This window comes from Nerophis lumbriciformis, linkage group LG23 (genome assembly GCF_033978685.3).
Source record: "Nerophis lumbriciformis linkage group LG23, RoL_Nlum_v2.1, whole genome shotgun sequence".
Taxonomy (NCBI): domain Eukaryota; kingdom Metazoa; phylum Chordata; class Actinopteri; order Syngnathiformes; family Syngnathidae; genus Nerophis; species Nerophis lumbriciformis.
Genome location: NC_084570.2, coordinates 40,429,685 through 40,444,245, shown reverse-complemented (window position 1 = coordinate 40,444,245; position 14,561 = coordinate 40,429,685). Strand labels below are relative to the sequence as shown.

The 14,561-nt window shown below is 38.6% G+C and overlaps 1 protein-coding gene across 2 annotated transcripts in view; it reads left to right on the top strand.

Annotated features, from left to right (window-relative positions):
• The first annotated feature begins 365 nt into the window (after positions 1 to 365).
• The window catches only part of slco4a1 (solute carrier organic anion transporter family, member 4A1), an 80,024-nt gene continuing 65,828 nt past the window's right edge, over positions 366 to 14,561 (top strand). The window contains exon 1 of one of the 2 annotated variants that reach the window (XM_061985538.2): positions 366 to 471. The gene's annotated coding sequence lies outside the window, so the exon portion shown is untranslated. Of the gene's footprint in view, positions 472 to 5,545; positions 5,766 to 14,561 lie in introns of those variants that run through there. The other variant, XM_061985537.2, reaches the window with a different exon arrangement.

Here is a 14,561-nt window from a genome sequence, read left to right as displayed (position 1 = left end):
ATAAGAAAAACGTGCAATCCTATTTTTTTATAAGAATTACATCATTTTATGCAAGTATAAAATGATACGTTTCCAAATGTCATGAGAAGAATATCATATTTGTCGGAGTAAAAAAGTGAGATAAATGAGAAATATTTGAGGGAAAAAACGTGCACATTTTAGAGGATCAAATCATATTTTAGGTGAACGTTCTCTATGAGGAGGGAAACTATACTTATTTTTTAGTGACCTGGATTCAAAATGGCTGATAAAAAAGGAGTTAATTCTATGATTGAATATTCTGTAAAAGGAGAATGAAATGAATAATCTAATAGTACAAATGAAATATTGATGTATACGCCATGTTTGGTGTCACTAAACACACCCCATACACGTGCACGAGCGTGCGCGCGTGCACGCAGCACCGTGCGGCACGCTGCCGACGTCTCGGCGCAGGAATGCAGACGTGACGGCGCGGGGCTCCAACCCACGGTAAGTTCCGGTCTTTCATCGACTGTAGCCCAGTCCTGACGTGCGGCAGACAAACCTGAAGCTGCATATGCGCCGTATTTACCGGCCACGCGATGGGACGCTTCTCGTTTATTGTCTTTTGTCGCCGCAGAGTCACGTGAGGGCGGTTCCCGCCATGAGGGGGGCGGAGTGTCACGATTATGCTAGCAGCCTGTCACGTGACTACAGCTGCCTTCTATAAACTGCTAGCAGGTGCACTTCAGAGTAGTCCGTGTACAGCGCTGTCCACTAAACCGCTGGCAACACATGGGAGTAGCAAGATTGTTGGGTCTTGCCTACAGCCAAGCATGGCGCTGGTGTTGTGCGCGAGTGCCACCCACACTGGGGGAGCTGTGGTTCGTTGAGTTAAAACAAGAATTCCAGCAAGTATCGCGACATTGTCACGTAGCGCTTGGTGCCCTCCCTTGGGGAACAGGACCAACTGTTATCATGGTCTGGGGCTGCACGAGTGCTGCCGTCACCGGGGAACTGGGTTTCTATATTTGTGGCGCTATTTTCCGGACGAGCACGTGTGAATCTATCAGTGTTCCTGCTGTTTAAAGCTTTGAACCGTTCTGTCTTTATAGCGTTTCTACTCGTATGGATTCTTCATTCATCACTCCAAGCAACGTTTGTCAGTTTTACAATATGACTAAAACAATTCTTACTTACTAAACCATCCCATGTGTGATGTCTGTATGAGTGTTTTCATGCATAATGGGATCAAGCTAGTGTCGTTAACATTAGCTAATATGCTAACACATTTACGGGTGTCTGTGTTAGTTTTATTAACTTACAACGACATTCTTTTTGTTTTGTTTCACTTTCACAAATTCCTCAGTAAATTCACCAAAACGCTACAATGGAGTTATTGAGTCTGTTTAGCTGTTTAATGCCTTGAACCGGAAGTAAAACCGTCCATAGCATTTCTTATTCATCACTCCAAGCAACGTTTGTAAGTTTTACAATATAGCTAAAACAATTCTTACCTACTAAAGCGTCCCATGTGTGATGTCTGTAGGAGTGTTTTCATGCATATTTGTACGTGCTATGGTAATGTAAGTAATGTAGTAGCGTCGTTAGGATTAGCTAATATTTTATTATTATTTCAGTTTCACAAGTTCCTCAGTAAATTCACCAAATGTTACCGTGGAGTTATTGAGTCTGTTAAGCTGATTGGAGAGCAAGCTTGCGCAGCTAGTGGGTCCATGACGATGACTTCGGTTTTGTTTGATCAGCCGTTTTACTGCCGTGTTACAGACACTACTTGGAAACAACTAAGGTATGTAAATAAACATTTACAATATATGTATGTGTAGATAACTAATTTAACAAAGAATATATCTGTGGTTAATGAATTGAAAATATTGTTTTCTCAAAATTTTAGTGGGTGCGGCTTATATAGTATGGAAAATACGTTACTTTTCGTGTTTAGATAACTTTTACAAAATGCATATCGGCTCGAAATATGACTTATAGTCACCTTGACTACTAATAATCAGTACCAGCCCTGAGGAAATACACACAAAGCCCTCACTGCAACTTCATGGTGTTTTGCTAAATTAGCGCAAATGTAGTACATAGGTGACTAAAATGCACAGGTGTGTGCAATTTGAGCAAGTCTTGGAAAACCTCAACATGAAAGGGCTGCCTATAAATCCTTCATCATATGGTGATCACTTAAGAGGGGATTGTTACCAACTCCTATTGTGGTCTGGGGCTGCACAAGTGCTGCCGTCACCAGGGAAGTGTGTTTCATTTAAGGGAGGTTGTGGCCAACTGTTATCAAGGTCTGGGGCTGCATGAGTGCTACCGTCACTGGGGAAGTGTGTTTCACTTAAGAGGGAATTGTGACCAACTCCTATTGTGGTCTAGGTCTGCACGAGTGCTGCCGTCACCAAGGAAGTGTGTTTCATTTAAGGGAGGTTGTGGCCAACTGTTATCATGGTCTGGGGCTGCACGAGTGGTGCCGTCACTGGGGAAGTGTGTTTCACTTAAGAGGGAATTGTGACCAACTCCTATTGTGGTCTAGGTCTGCACGAGTGCTGCCCTCACCAGGGAGGTGTGTTTCATTTAAGGGGGGGAGGTTGCGACCAACTGTTATCATGGTCTGGGGCTGCACGAGTGCTGCCGTCACCGGGGAACTGGGTTTCACTTAAGAGGGGATTGTTACCAACTCCTATTGTGGTCTGGGGCTGCACAAGTGCTGCCGTCACCAGGGAAGTGTGTTTCATTTAAGGGAGGTTGTGGCCAACTGTTATCAAGGTCTGGGGCTGCATGAGTGCTACCGTCACTGGGGAAGTGTGTTTCACTTAAGAGGGAATTGTGACCAACTCCTATTGTGGTCTAGGTCTGCACGAGTGCTGCCGTCACCAAGGAAGTGTGTTTCATTTAAGGGAGGTTGTGGCCAACTGTTATCATGGTCTGGGGCTGCACGAGTGGTGCCGTCACTGGGGAACTGTGTTTCACTTAAGAGGGAATTGTGACCAACTCCTATTGTGGTCTAGGTCTGCACGAGTGCTGCCCTCACCAGGGAGGTGTGTTTCATTTAAGGGGGGGAGGTTGCGACCAACTGTTATCATGGTCTGGGGCTGCACGAGTGCTGCCGTCACTGGGGAAGTGTGTTTCACTTAAGAGGGGATCATAACTAACTGCAACTGTGGTCTGGGGCTGCACGAGTGTTGCTGTCACCGGGGAAATGTGTTTCACTGAGGGGGATCATGACCAGCTGCTATCACGGTCCTGGGCTGCACGAGTGCTGCTGTCACTGGGGAAGTGTGTTTCACTTAAGAGGGGATCATGACTAACTGCAACCGTGGTCTGGGGCTGCACGAGTGTTTCTGTCACCGGGGAAGTGTGTTTCACTGAGGGGGATCATGACCAGCTGCTATCACGGTCCTGGGCTGCACGAGTGCTGCTGTCACTGGGGAAGTGTGTTTCACTGAGGGGGATCATGACCAACTGCTATCGTGGTCTATGGCTGCATGAGTGCTGCTGTCATTGGGGAAGTGTATGTCACTGAGGGGGTTCATATAACTGCTGTCGTGGTCTGGGGCTGCACGAGTACTGCCGTCACTGAGGAAGTGTATGTCACTAAGGGGGATCATGACCAGCTGCTATCGTGGTCTGGGACTGCACGAGTGCTGCCGTCAGTGGGAAAGTGTTTCACTGAGGGGAATCATGACCACCTGCGATCAGGGTCTGGGGCTGCACGAGTGCTGCACCACTGGTGAAGTGCGATCCACTAAGGGGGAACATTAATTCCAGCATTCTGAGGTGGAGCCGGATTCCCTCCTTTGGGGAACAGGACCAACTATCATCATGGTCTGTGCTCTGTAACTCTGATACATTAGAGTAGTCAGTGTGCAGCTTGTACAGCAGCGTGGATTTAACTTGTAAAAAGATCAATCTAAAGCAGGGGTCACCAACCTTTTTGAAACCAAGAGCTACTTCTTGGGTACTGATTAATGCGAAGGGCTACCAGTTTGATACACACTTAAATAAATTGCCAGAAATAGCCAATTTGCTCAATTTACCTTTAACTCTATGTTATTATTAATAATGAATGATATTTATCTTTGTGGAAACACTGATCATCTGAATGATTTCTCACAATACATACAGTATATATAGAAACAAATAAATATCAATATGAACTATACTAGGTCAGAGTTCATTTATATTAAACACAAAAAACACTTTACATTTTAAGTGTTTGTATACATATATTGTCATTTGTAAGTTACATGTAAGTGTGATTTAAACAAGAATAGCTAAATAAATAAATCTATACATATAAAACAATGGGTATTTCTGTCTGTCATTCCGTCGTACATTTTTTTCCTTTTACGAAGGTTTTTTGTAGAGAATAAATGATGAAAAAAACACTTAATTGAACGGTTTAAAAGAGGAGAAAACACGAAAAATATGAAAATTACATTTTGAAACATAGTTTATCTTCAATTTCGACTCTTTAAAATTCAAAATTCAACCGAAAAAAAGAAGAGAAAAACTAGCTAATTTAAATCTTTTTGATAAAATTAAAAAAATAATTTATGGAACATCATTAGTCATTTTCCCTGATTAAGATTAATTTTAGAATTTTGATGACATGTTTTAAATAGGTTAAAATCCAATCTGCACTTTGTTAGAATATATAACAAATTGGACCAAGCTATATTTCTAACAAAGACAAATCATTATTTCTTCTAGATTTTCCAGAACAAAAATTTTAAAAGAAATTTAAAAGACTTAGATATAAGATTTGATGAAATAAGATTTAAATTTGATTCTACAGATTTTCTAGATTTTCCTGAAGTTTTTTTTAAAATTTTAATCATAATAAGTTTGAAGGAATATTTCACAAATATTCTTCGTCCAAAAAACAGAAGCTAAAATGAAGAATTAAATAAAAATGTATTTATTATTCTTTACAATAATAAAAATACATTTACTTGAACATTGATTTAAATTGTCAGGAAAGAAGAGGAAGGAATTGAAAAGGTAAAAAGGTATATGTGTTTAAAAATCCTAAAATCATTTTTAAGGTTGTATTTTTTCTCTAAAATTGTCTTTCTGAAAGTTATTAGAAGCAAAGTAAAAAAATAAATGAATTTATTTAAACAAGTGAAGACCAAGTCTTTAAAATATTTTCTTGGATTTTCAAATTCTATTTGAGTTTTGTGTCTCTTAGAATTAAAAATGTCGAGCAAAGCGAGACCAGCTTGCTAGTAAATAAATACCATTTTAAAAATAGAGGCAGCTCACTGGTAAGTGCTGCTATTTGAGCTATTTTTAGAACAGGTCAGCGGGCGACTCATCTGGTCCTTACGGGCGACTTGGTGCCCGCTGGCACCGCGTTGGTGACCCCTGATCTAAAGCATCACACCTAAACATGTCGCAGAGTGAGCAATGTTGCTTAGTGCTTTTGGGCCCGGTAACAGTAACCATGATGATGTCACAGATCACATTCATATTTCTGAGTGAACCCTCTCTATGAATGAATCACGTGACATATTCAGCTGTTCATCAGTCTGTCATTGAGTATTCCGCCGCTCCTTGACATCAAAGAAACTTTGCTTAGAAAAAAATGTCAAAGTATGTCCAAAAAAACATACTTTGTGTCTTTGAAGAGTCTTTATGACGTCAGATCATTTGAACAGGAAGTCAGAACAACAAAGATATGATTAGACCAAAGGATGAAAGAGTCAGTAGACCACAGTAGGGACTTAGTACCACAGGACGGACTTAAGTACATCAGAACACATCTCTGTCAGGTAATGTTGCTTTTTTTTCATGTTTGTCCCCAAATATTTGTAAATACTCTTTTTATGCTGTTGTTGCTATTGTATGTTACACATATTCATTACTGTACTGTACAATATGTTGCACATATTAATTACTGTACATTATGTTACACATATTCATTACTGTACAGTATGTTGCACATATTTATTACTGTATAGTACAGTATGTTGCACATATCCATAACTGTATATTATGTTATACATATTCATTACTGTATTGTAGTGCTGTCCCGATATACCAATATTTTGGTACCGGTATCAACATGTATTTCGATACTTTTCGGTACTTTTCTAAATAAAGGGGACCCCAAAAAAATTTGATTTGGCTTTATTTTAACAACAAATCTTAGAGTACATTAAACATATGTTTATTATTGCAATTTAGTCCTTAAATAAAATAGTGAACATACTAGACAACTTGTCTTTTAGTAGTACAAACCCCGTTTCCATATGAGTTGGGAAATTGTGTTAGATGTACGTAAATATAAACGAAATACAATGATTTGCAAATCCTTTTCAACCCATATTCAATTGAATGCACTACAAAGACAACATATTTGATGTTCAAGCTCAATAAACTTTTTTTTTTTTTTTGCAAATAATTAACTTAGAATTTCATGGCTGCAACACGTGCAAAAGTATTTGGGAAAGGACATGTTCACCACTGTGTTACATGGCCTTTCCTTTTAACAACACTCAGTAAACGTTTGGGAACTGAGGAGACAGATTTTTTAAGCTTCTCAGGTGGAATTCTTTCCCATTCTTGCTTGATGTACAGCTTAAGTTGTTCAACAGTCCGGGGGTCTCCGTTGTGATATTTTAGGCTTCATAATGCACCACACGTTTTCTATGGGAGACAGGTCTGGACTACAGGCAGGCCAGTCTAGTACCCGCACTCTTTTACTATGAAGCCACGTTGATGTAACACGTGGCTTGGCATTGTCTTGCTGAAATAAGCAGGGGCGTCCATGGTAACGTTGCTTGGATGGCAACATATGTTGCTCCAAAACCTGTATGTACCTTTCAGCATTAATGGCGCCTTCACAGATGTGTAAGTTACCCATGTCTTGGGCACTAATACACCCCCATACCATCATAGATGCTGGCTTTTCAACTTTGCGCCTATAACAATCCGGATGGTTATTTTCCTCTTTGGTCCGGAGGACACGACGTCCACAGTTTCCAAAAACAATTTGAAATGTGGACTCGTCAGACCACAGAACACTTTTCCACTTTGTATCAGTCCATCTTAGATGAACTCAGGCCCAGCAAAGCCGACGGCGTTTCTGGGAGTTGTTGATAAACGGTTTTCGCCTTGCATAGAAGAGTTTTTACTTGCACTTACAGATGTAGCGACCAACTGTAGTTACTGACAGTGGGTTTCTGAAGTGTTCCTGAGCCTATGTGGTGATATCCTTTACACACTGATGTCGCTTGTTGATGCAGTACAGCCTGAGGGATCGAAGGTCACGGGCTCAGCTGCTTAAGTGCAATGATTTCTCCAGATTCTCTGAACCCTTTGATGATTTTACGGACTGTAGATGGTGAAATCCCTAAATTCCTTGCAATAGCTGGTTGAGAAATTACCATACTGTACAGTATGTTGCACATGTTCATTACTGTACTGTATGTTGCACATATTCATTACTCTACAGTATGTTACATATATTAATTATTGTACTGTATGTTACACATATTCATTACTGCACTGTACTATATGTTACACATATTCATTACTGTACATTATGTTGCACACATTTATTGCTGTACTGTACATGATGTTGCACATTTTCATTACTGCACTATACAGTTTGTTACACATACTAATGATGATTTTAACAAGTGTCACTTTGATGGTTTGAAGGTGATTCATTTTGGCTCCAAAAAAATTCAAGATGCAAAAGTGCTGAGCAGATTGAAGGATTTCAAAGTTCTTCATGACAAGTTTGTTTAAAGTGAGATGAAATTTTCTATGGACTTTTTAAGAATCAAAGTTGTTAGATATTCCACTTAGTCGGCTACAAAACAAAGCGAGTTTTAGCATCTTTAACCTCCAAAATGTCCCTAAAGTTTTCCGTTATAGTTCAGAGTTGATGTGTGACTATGAAGCAAAAGTAGATAGTGCACCCCACCCCCACCCGACCCACCCCTGCCCCACTGTTGCGGTTTTAGAAGTGGCACGCTTTCTGGGAAGTCCCCTTCAAGGTACACGGTCATATTGTAACTCATACTATGATACATTTTCATACTATGATACATTTTCTCTGAACACAGTCAGTCCTTATCACCCACTCAGGCGGAAAGTTGTCACGACAACACAATTAGTGTCATAAACACACAAAGTAGACACAAAAAGAACAGAGGTTAACTACAAACAGTAAAGTTATAAAACATGCAGATTTAGTTAATATATATATATATTTTGTTTTTAAATATTCCTGCGATATATTTTTCAAAAAAATAAATGTTTTGCTGTAATGTAACATTTTCTTTAGTCGTGTAATATTTTTTGTCAAGAAAAAGAAATCCTGTATTAATTAAACCTTTTTGTTTTTGCTTTCAATGATGGATTTAGTTAATGTAAACGTCCGTCTCATCAAACATTGTCTAATACTTTATAATATTTGGCCTTTTATTGTTGTTTAAGATTGATCTAACAAATATTGTACAGTTGCAACACCTTTAGTCTTGTCATATTTTTTAATTCACTTTTTTTTCTTGCACTAATATATTTTTATCATATTGGTTTAAAAAATATATATATATATATATTTTTTCAAAATTAAAACTTTTTTGCTGTAATATAACCTCTTTTTAATCTTGTCATTTAAATAGAATTAAGAAAATTAAAACATATTTTTTTGTTTTAATACATTTTTTAAAGGCAACTTTTTTGACGTAATTTAACACTTTTTAGATTTGTTGTATTAGAAGCATAAAATGTCTTGTATTGACATATTTTTTTAAATTAAAGCTACTTTTCTGCTGTAAAATTCGCTTTTTAGTGTTGGTGTGTTTTTAAAAAATGTAATGAAATAGCATTGTTCTTATATTGCTATGATTTATTTTGTTTTCAAATATGAACGGTTTTGCTGTAATAAAACGGTCTTTAGTAATGTCAAATTTTTTTCAGTTAAAAATATTCCTTTATTTTTCAAAAAATGAAAACTTTTTTGCTGTAATATAACACTTTTTAGTCATGTCATATTTTTAACACACAAAAAAATTCCTGTACTATATTTTTCTAAAATTAATTTGTTTTGCTGTAATATAAAACTTTCTGTAGTCATGTCATATTTTTTGGAGAAAAAAAATATTGTATTGATATATCAAAAATCTAAACTTTTTTGCTTTGAATTGTGGATTTATTGCTTGTGAACGTCCATCTCATACAACATTGTCTAATCATGTGCACTTTTACTATATAATATTTGGCCCTTAATTAACCAATATTGTACAATTACAACAATTCTAATCTTGTAAAAAAAAAAATGTTACTTTTTATTTTGTACTAATATATTTTTTTCAAAAATAGCAACTTTTTTTACTGTAATATTACACTTTCTTTAGACGTGTCAGATTTGTCTTTAATTTTAAAGGAATTCCTGTATTTTAGTATTTTTTTTAAAAAACAGAGAAACTTTTTGCTGTAATATAACACTTTCTTTTATCAAAAATTTTAATATTATAACAGTTTTATTAGACAAAAAATATAATACTTTTTACATGTATTAAGAACCTTCTTTTGTAAAATTATAAACACGTTCCAGTTTTGTATTCTTGTATCCATCCATCCATCCATTTTCTACCGCGTATTCCCTTCGGGGTCGCGGGGGCGCTGGAGCCTATCTCAGCTACAATCGGGCGGAAGGCGTGGTACACCCTATTCTTGTATATATTTTTAAAAATGTTACTAGTTTAAATGTAACTTTTCTTGTGAATTTAAAACCTTTTTTCATCCCCCCAAAAATTGTTTTCTAAGATAGCAGCTTAGGTTAATTACTTTTTTACTTAATTCAACTTTTTGTTGTAATACTACAACTTTTCTTTAACTTTTCTTGTAATATTGGATTTAATTTTCGAAGTATAACACCTTTGGTCTTGTGATTTTTTTGCCTTTTAATTGGGAAAAAAATCTAGTTGTTATTTATTTTAATTTTTTTTAAACCAAAATTACGAAAAGCGGTATAAAATGGATGGATGGATGGATAGCTTCACTCTGCTGCCATCATGTGACCAAACTTTTAAATTACAAGATGACAGGCAACATTTTATTATACATAAGTGTTTCCCATAGATTGATTTACTTGTGGTTGGCCGCCGCAGATGAACTTAGGGTCGCCACAAGTATAAAAAAATAAAAAATAAATAAAAAATTCACAAGTAAAGCAATGGGAAAAATAACAAAATAAATGTTTTCTTCAACTGAATATCTGTGTTTACCATAGATTAATTTACTTATGGAAGGCAAGTACATTTGTAGCCGCCACAAATACATTTTAAGTTAAAAAAAATTGACGTAGGAGGAAAAAATACCATTGAATATCAGTGTATGTCAATTTAGGGCCGCCACAAGTAAATAAAAAAAAAAGATTCAGGAGAAAAAAATTATATTAAATATCAATGTATGTAACTTTAGGACTGCCACAAGTACATTTTAATTTTTTTTTAAATTGACTCAGGAGAAATAAAATCAAATGAACATCAGTGTATGTAAATTTAGGGCTGCCACAAGTAGATTTAGGGCTTCTATGAGTAAAAAAAATGTTTTAAGAATTATATATTTTTTCCAATCGAAAAGCAGTGTTTCGCATACATTCAGTTATTTGTGGCGGGGAACAACAAGTAAATTAAGAGTTTTAAAATTGACCCAGGAGAAAAAATAATAATTCAAGATCAGTATATGTAAAAGTAGGGCTGCCACAAGTACATTTAAGGCTGCTATGAGTAAAAAAAAAAAAAAATTTAGGAATTAAAAAAAAAGTTTTTCAATTGCATGTAAGTGTTTCGCATATATTGTTATTTGTGGCAAGCCACAAGTAAATTGAGGGCCGCCACAAGTAAATTCAAGGCTGCGATGAGTAAAAAATATAATTTTTTTGGTTAATTTTTCCCCCCTCTTCTTTTCAATTGAATATCAGTGTTCTGCATACATTGTTATTTGTGGCGGGCCACAAGTAAATTGAGGGCTGCCACAAATAAATTTTAAGTTAAACTGACCCAGTAGAAAAAAAATCTATTGAATATCACCGTGTGTAAATTTAGGGCTGCCACAAGTACATTTAAGGCTGCAATGAGTAAAAAAAAATTTTTTTTTTAGTTTTTTTTCTCTTTTCAATTGAATATCAATGTTTCGCATATATTTTTATTTGTGGCGGGCCACTATAAGTAAATTTAGGGCTGCCACGAGTTAATTTAAATTAAAAAAAACTGACTCAGGAGAAAAAAAAAATCAATTACAAATCGGTGTATGTAAAGTCAGTACATTTAGGGCAGGGGTCGGCAACCTTTACCAGTCAAAGAGCCATTTTGACCAGTTTCACAAATGAAAGAAAACAATGGGAGCCACAAAAATCTTTTGAAATTTAAAATGAAATAACACTGCATACAAAGTTTTTTTTTTTGCTTTGTGCTATGTTTAAACCAAGGGTCTCAGACACGCGGCCCACACCTTAATATGAAAATGTAATGTTAGTGCGGCCCGCGAGTTTTATATGAATGCATTTGACAGCGTCATACTTGTCAACCCTCCTGATTTTTCCGGCTGACTACGAATTTCAGGGCAACTTTTCTCTCGAACGTACCGTGATGGTACAGCATTTAGCGCCCACTACAACCAGCGTGCCGTCCCAGCCACACGTTGTATGGGGCTTCTGCTTGCTCACATAAGCGACAGCAAGGCATACTTGGTCAACAACCACACAGGTTACACTGACAGTGGCGGTATAAAAAACTTTAACACGCTTACTAATAATGCGCCACACTGTGAACCCACATCAAACAAGAATGACAAACACATTTCGGGAGAACATCTGCACCGTAACACAACATAAACACAACAGAACAAATACCCAGAATCCCATGCAGCCCTAACTCTTCCGGGCTACATTATACACCCCCTCTACCAAACCCCGCCCACCTCAACCGACGCACGGAGGAGGGGTGGAGGGTTGATGTGAGGGGGAGCAGGGTTGGGGTGGGAGCGGGGTTTGGTGGTAGCAGGGGTGTATAATGTAGCCGGAGGAGTCAGGACTGCATGGGATTCTGGGTATTTGTTCTGTTGTGTTTATGTTGTGTTAAGGAGCAGATATTCTCCCGAAATGTGTTTGTCATTCTTGTTTGGTTTTGGTTCAAAGTGTGGCGCATTATTAGTAAGAGTGTTAAAGTTGTTTTATATGGCCACCGTCCGTGTAACCTGTCTGGCTGTTGACCAAGTATGCCTTGCTGTCACTTGCGTGTGCAATAGTGATGGGATCGGCAGTTCTTTTGACTGTACTGAATCACCCCCACCCCCCCAAAAAAAAAATAGGAGGGGGGGGCGTGCGTAGTACAGTACAGTGCAGACATTCGCGGGAGAAGCAGCAAATAGGGTGAACGCGAGTCCCTACACAGCTCTGTGCATGCAGTACACCAGGCAGTGAGTGACTGACACAGCGCCACAGTCAGCACAGTTCAGTACGTGAACCTGAATCACTCCCGCAGCAGCAGTTCTGTGTGCAGGTCGGCGAATCATGAGTCAGTCAGTAACAGCTTCCCCAGCGGCAGATCTCGGTGTGTTGTCAGTTCGCGAACGACACAAGCCCTCAGCACCCAATAAACGACGCACACAGTGACTGAACGAGAGCCTCAATGTGACGTCCTCCTCCGCGACACAGTCAGTTCTCTGTGTCAGTAGGTTGATTCTGTCGTTCACTGAGTGATTCATGTCGTTAATCCGCGGTGAACGAATCGTTCGCTCAGTCCCCCCCCCCATGATGAGTAGCTGGCTGCGTCGTTCGCCCGACGTCGAGGGTTCAGTGAGTCACAGAATGCGCCAGTTCCACTCATACCGGCATGGTCGCGGCGTAGCTCAACTGAACTGAGAAAGGAACGAATCAGTTCATGAAGTGATTCGGTTCAGTACGTTCGCTCAAAAGATTTGTTCGTTCGAACGAATCTTTCGCGAACGACACAACATTAGTGTGCAAGCAGAAGATGCATATAACAAAAGACTGGGCTGGCACGCTGTTTGTACAGATTGTAGAGGGCGCTGAATGCTGTACCATCATGGCACGCCCTTATTATTATTGTTAGGGTGAAAATCGGAGAATAATAATCCCGGGAGTTTACTGCAAGAGGCACCGAAATCCGGAAATCTCGCGGGAAATCGGGAGGGTCGGCAAGTATGCAGCTGAGCCGCATCAGAGTGATCAAACCAGAGCCCCGGGTTGCCGACCCCTGATTTAGGGCTATGAGTAAAAAAAAATTTAAGAATGATTCTTCTTTTCCAATTGAATATCAGTGTTTCGCATACATTCATTTATTTGTGGCGGGGCACAACAAGTAAGTTTAGGGCCGCCACAAGTACATTGAAGGCTGCCATAAGAGAATAAATGATCCCATTATCGTATCATATCATAACATTATCCCATTGAACTTTTAGGTTTTTTTACGTGAAACACCGATATTCAACTGCAATATTTTTTTAATTCTTTTATTTTTATTTTACTTGTGGCCCCGAATTGTCTTGTGATGTCCCGCCACAAGTACATGAATGTTTGCAAACACTGCTTGTCTCATCCAGACTGTAGTCCAGACAAGCCGCATTCTCTCACCCCTTCACAATAAAAGGGCATTCAGTGCTGTCTTTTACGTGACGACCACTTTTCCTTATAGAAAACTCCTAAAAGGCTGAGGAAAAAACGATCTGAAAAGTTGCAGGACGGAACTTGACGCTCCTTCTGAGACGAGCACTTCAGAGCGTTTCCTGGCTGCTTCTTCAGAAGTCTTTGTGTACGGCGGCGGAGGAAAGACCTGCCTGGTCCAAAGCAAGCAACTTTCTCCTCTTGAGGATGAAATGATTATTATTTTTTGAAATCACAAAGGAAAAGGCGTGCATGTGAGATTGTCCCAAAAAAAACACCTTTATAGCGTAAAAATGAGCATGAAAAATCAAATAGTGTGAGCCCTGGGTGTGTTTCTTTGCGAAGAGATGGTCCCTGGCACGTTGATGGCATTTACTATATACCAGTGTTTCTTAACCCAGTGTTGGGTTGCAAGCGCACCCGAGACTGTCATGTGTTTTTCAGCTGAAGTCCATATAGGCCGCAGCAGCACTCAGTTGTAATACACTTTTCCGCCACTTGTGGCAGTATTGACAATACAAAACAAACAGAAGAAGTCTTCCGCTAATGTCATAGAGAAATTTATTAGGCGCAAAAATTACGACTCAAGTGGTGAAGCTGTATTTTCATTTGCACTTTAATTTTATTGACAGTTTAGTTCGGGGGTCAGCAACCCGCGGCTCTATAGTGCCACTCTAGTGGCTCCCTGGAGCCTTTTTCTTTAAAAAGGATTGAAAATGGAAAAAAATGGGGAGGAAATACAAACGTACGCAACAGTTTGTTTACATGTAAAATCTTCCACTCCTTCTTTGTCCCATTTTGTCCACCAAAAGTTTCATGCTGTACGTGAATGCACAAAGGTGCTCTTTGTTGATGTTATTGACTTGTTGGTGTGCTAATCAGGCATATTTGGTCAGTGCTAATCCATGCTAACGTGCTATTT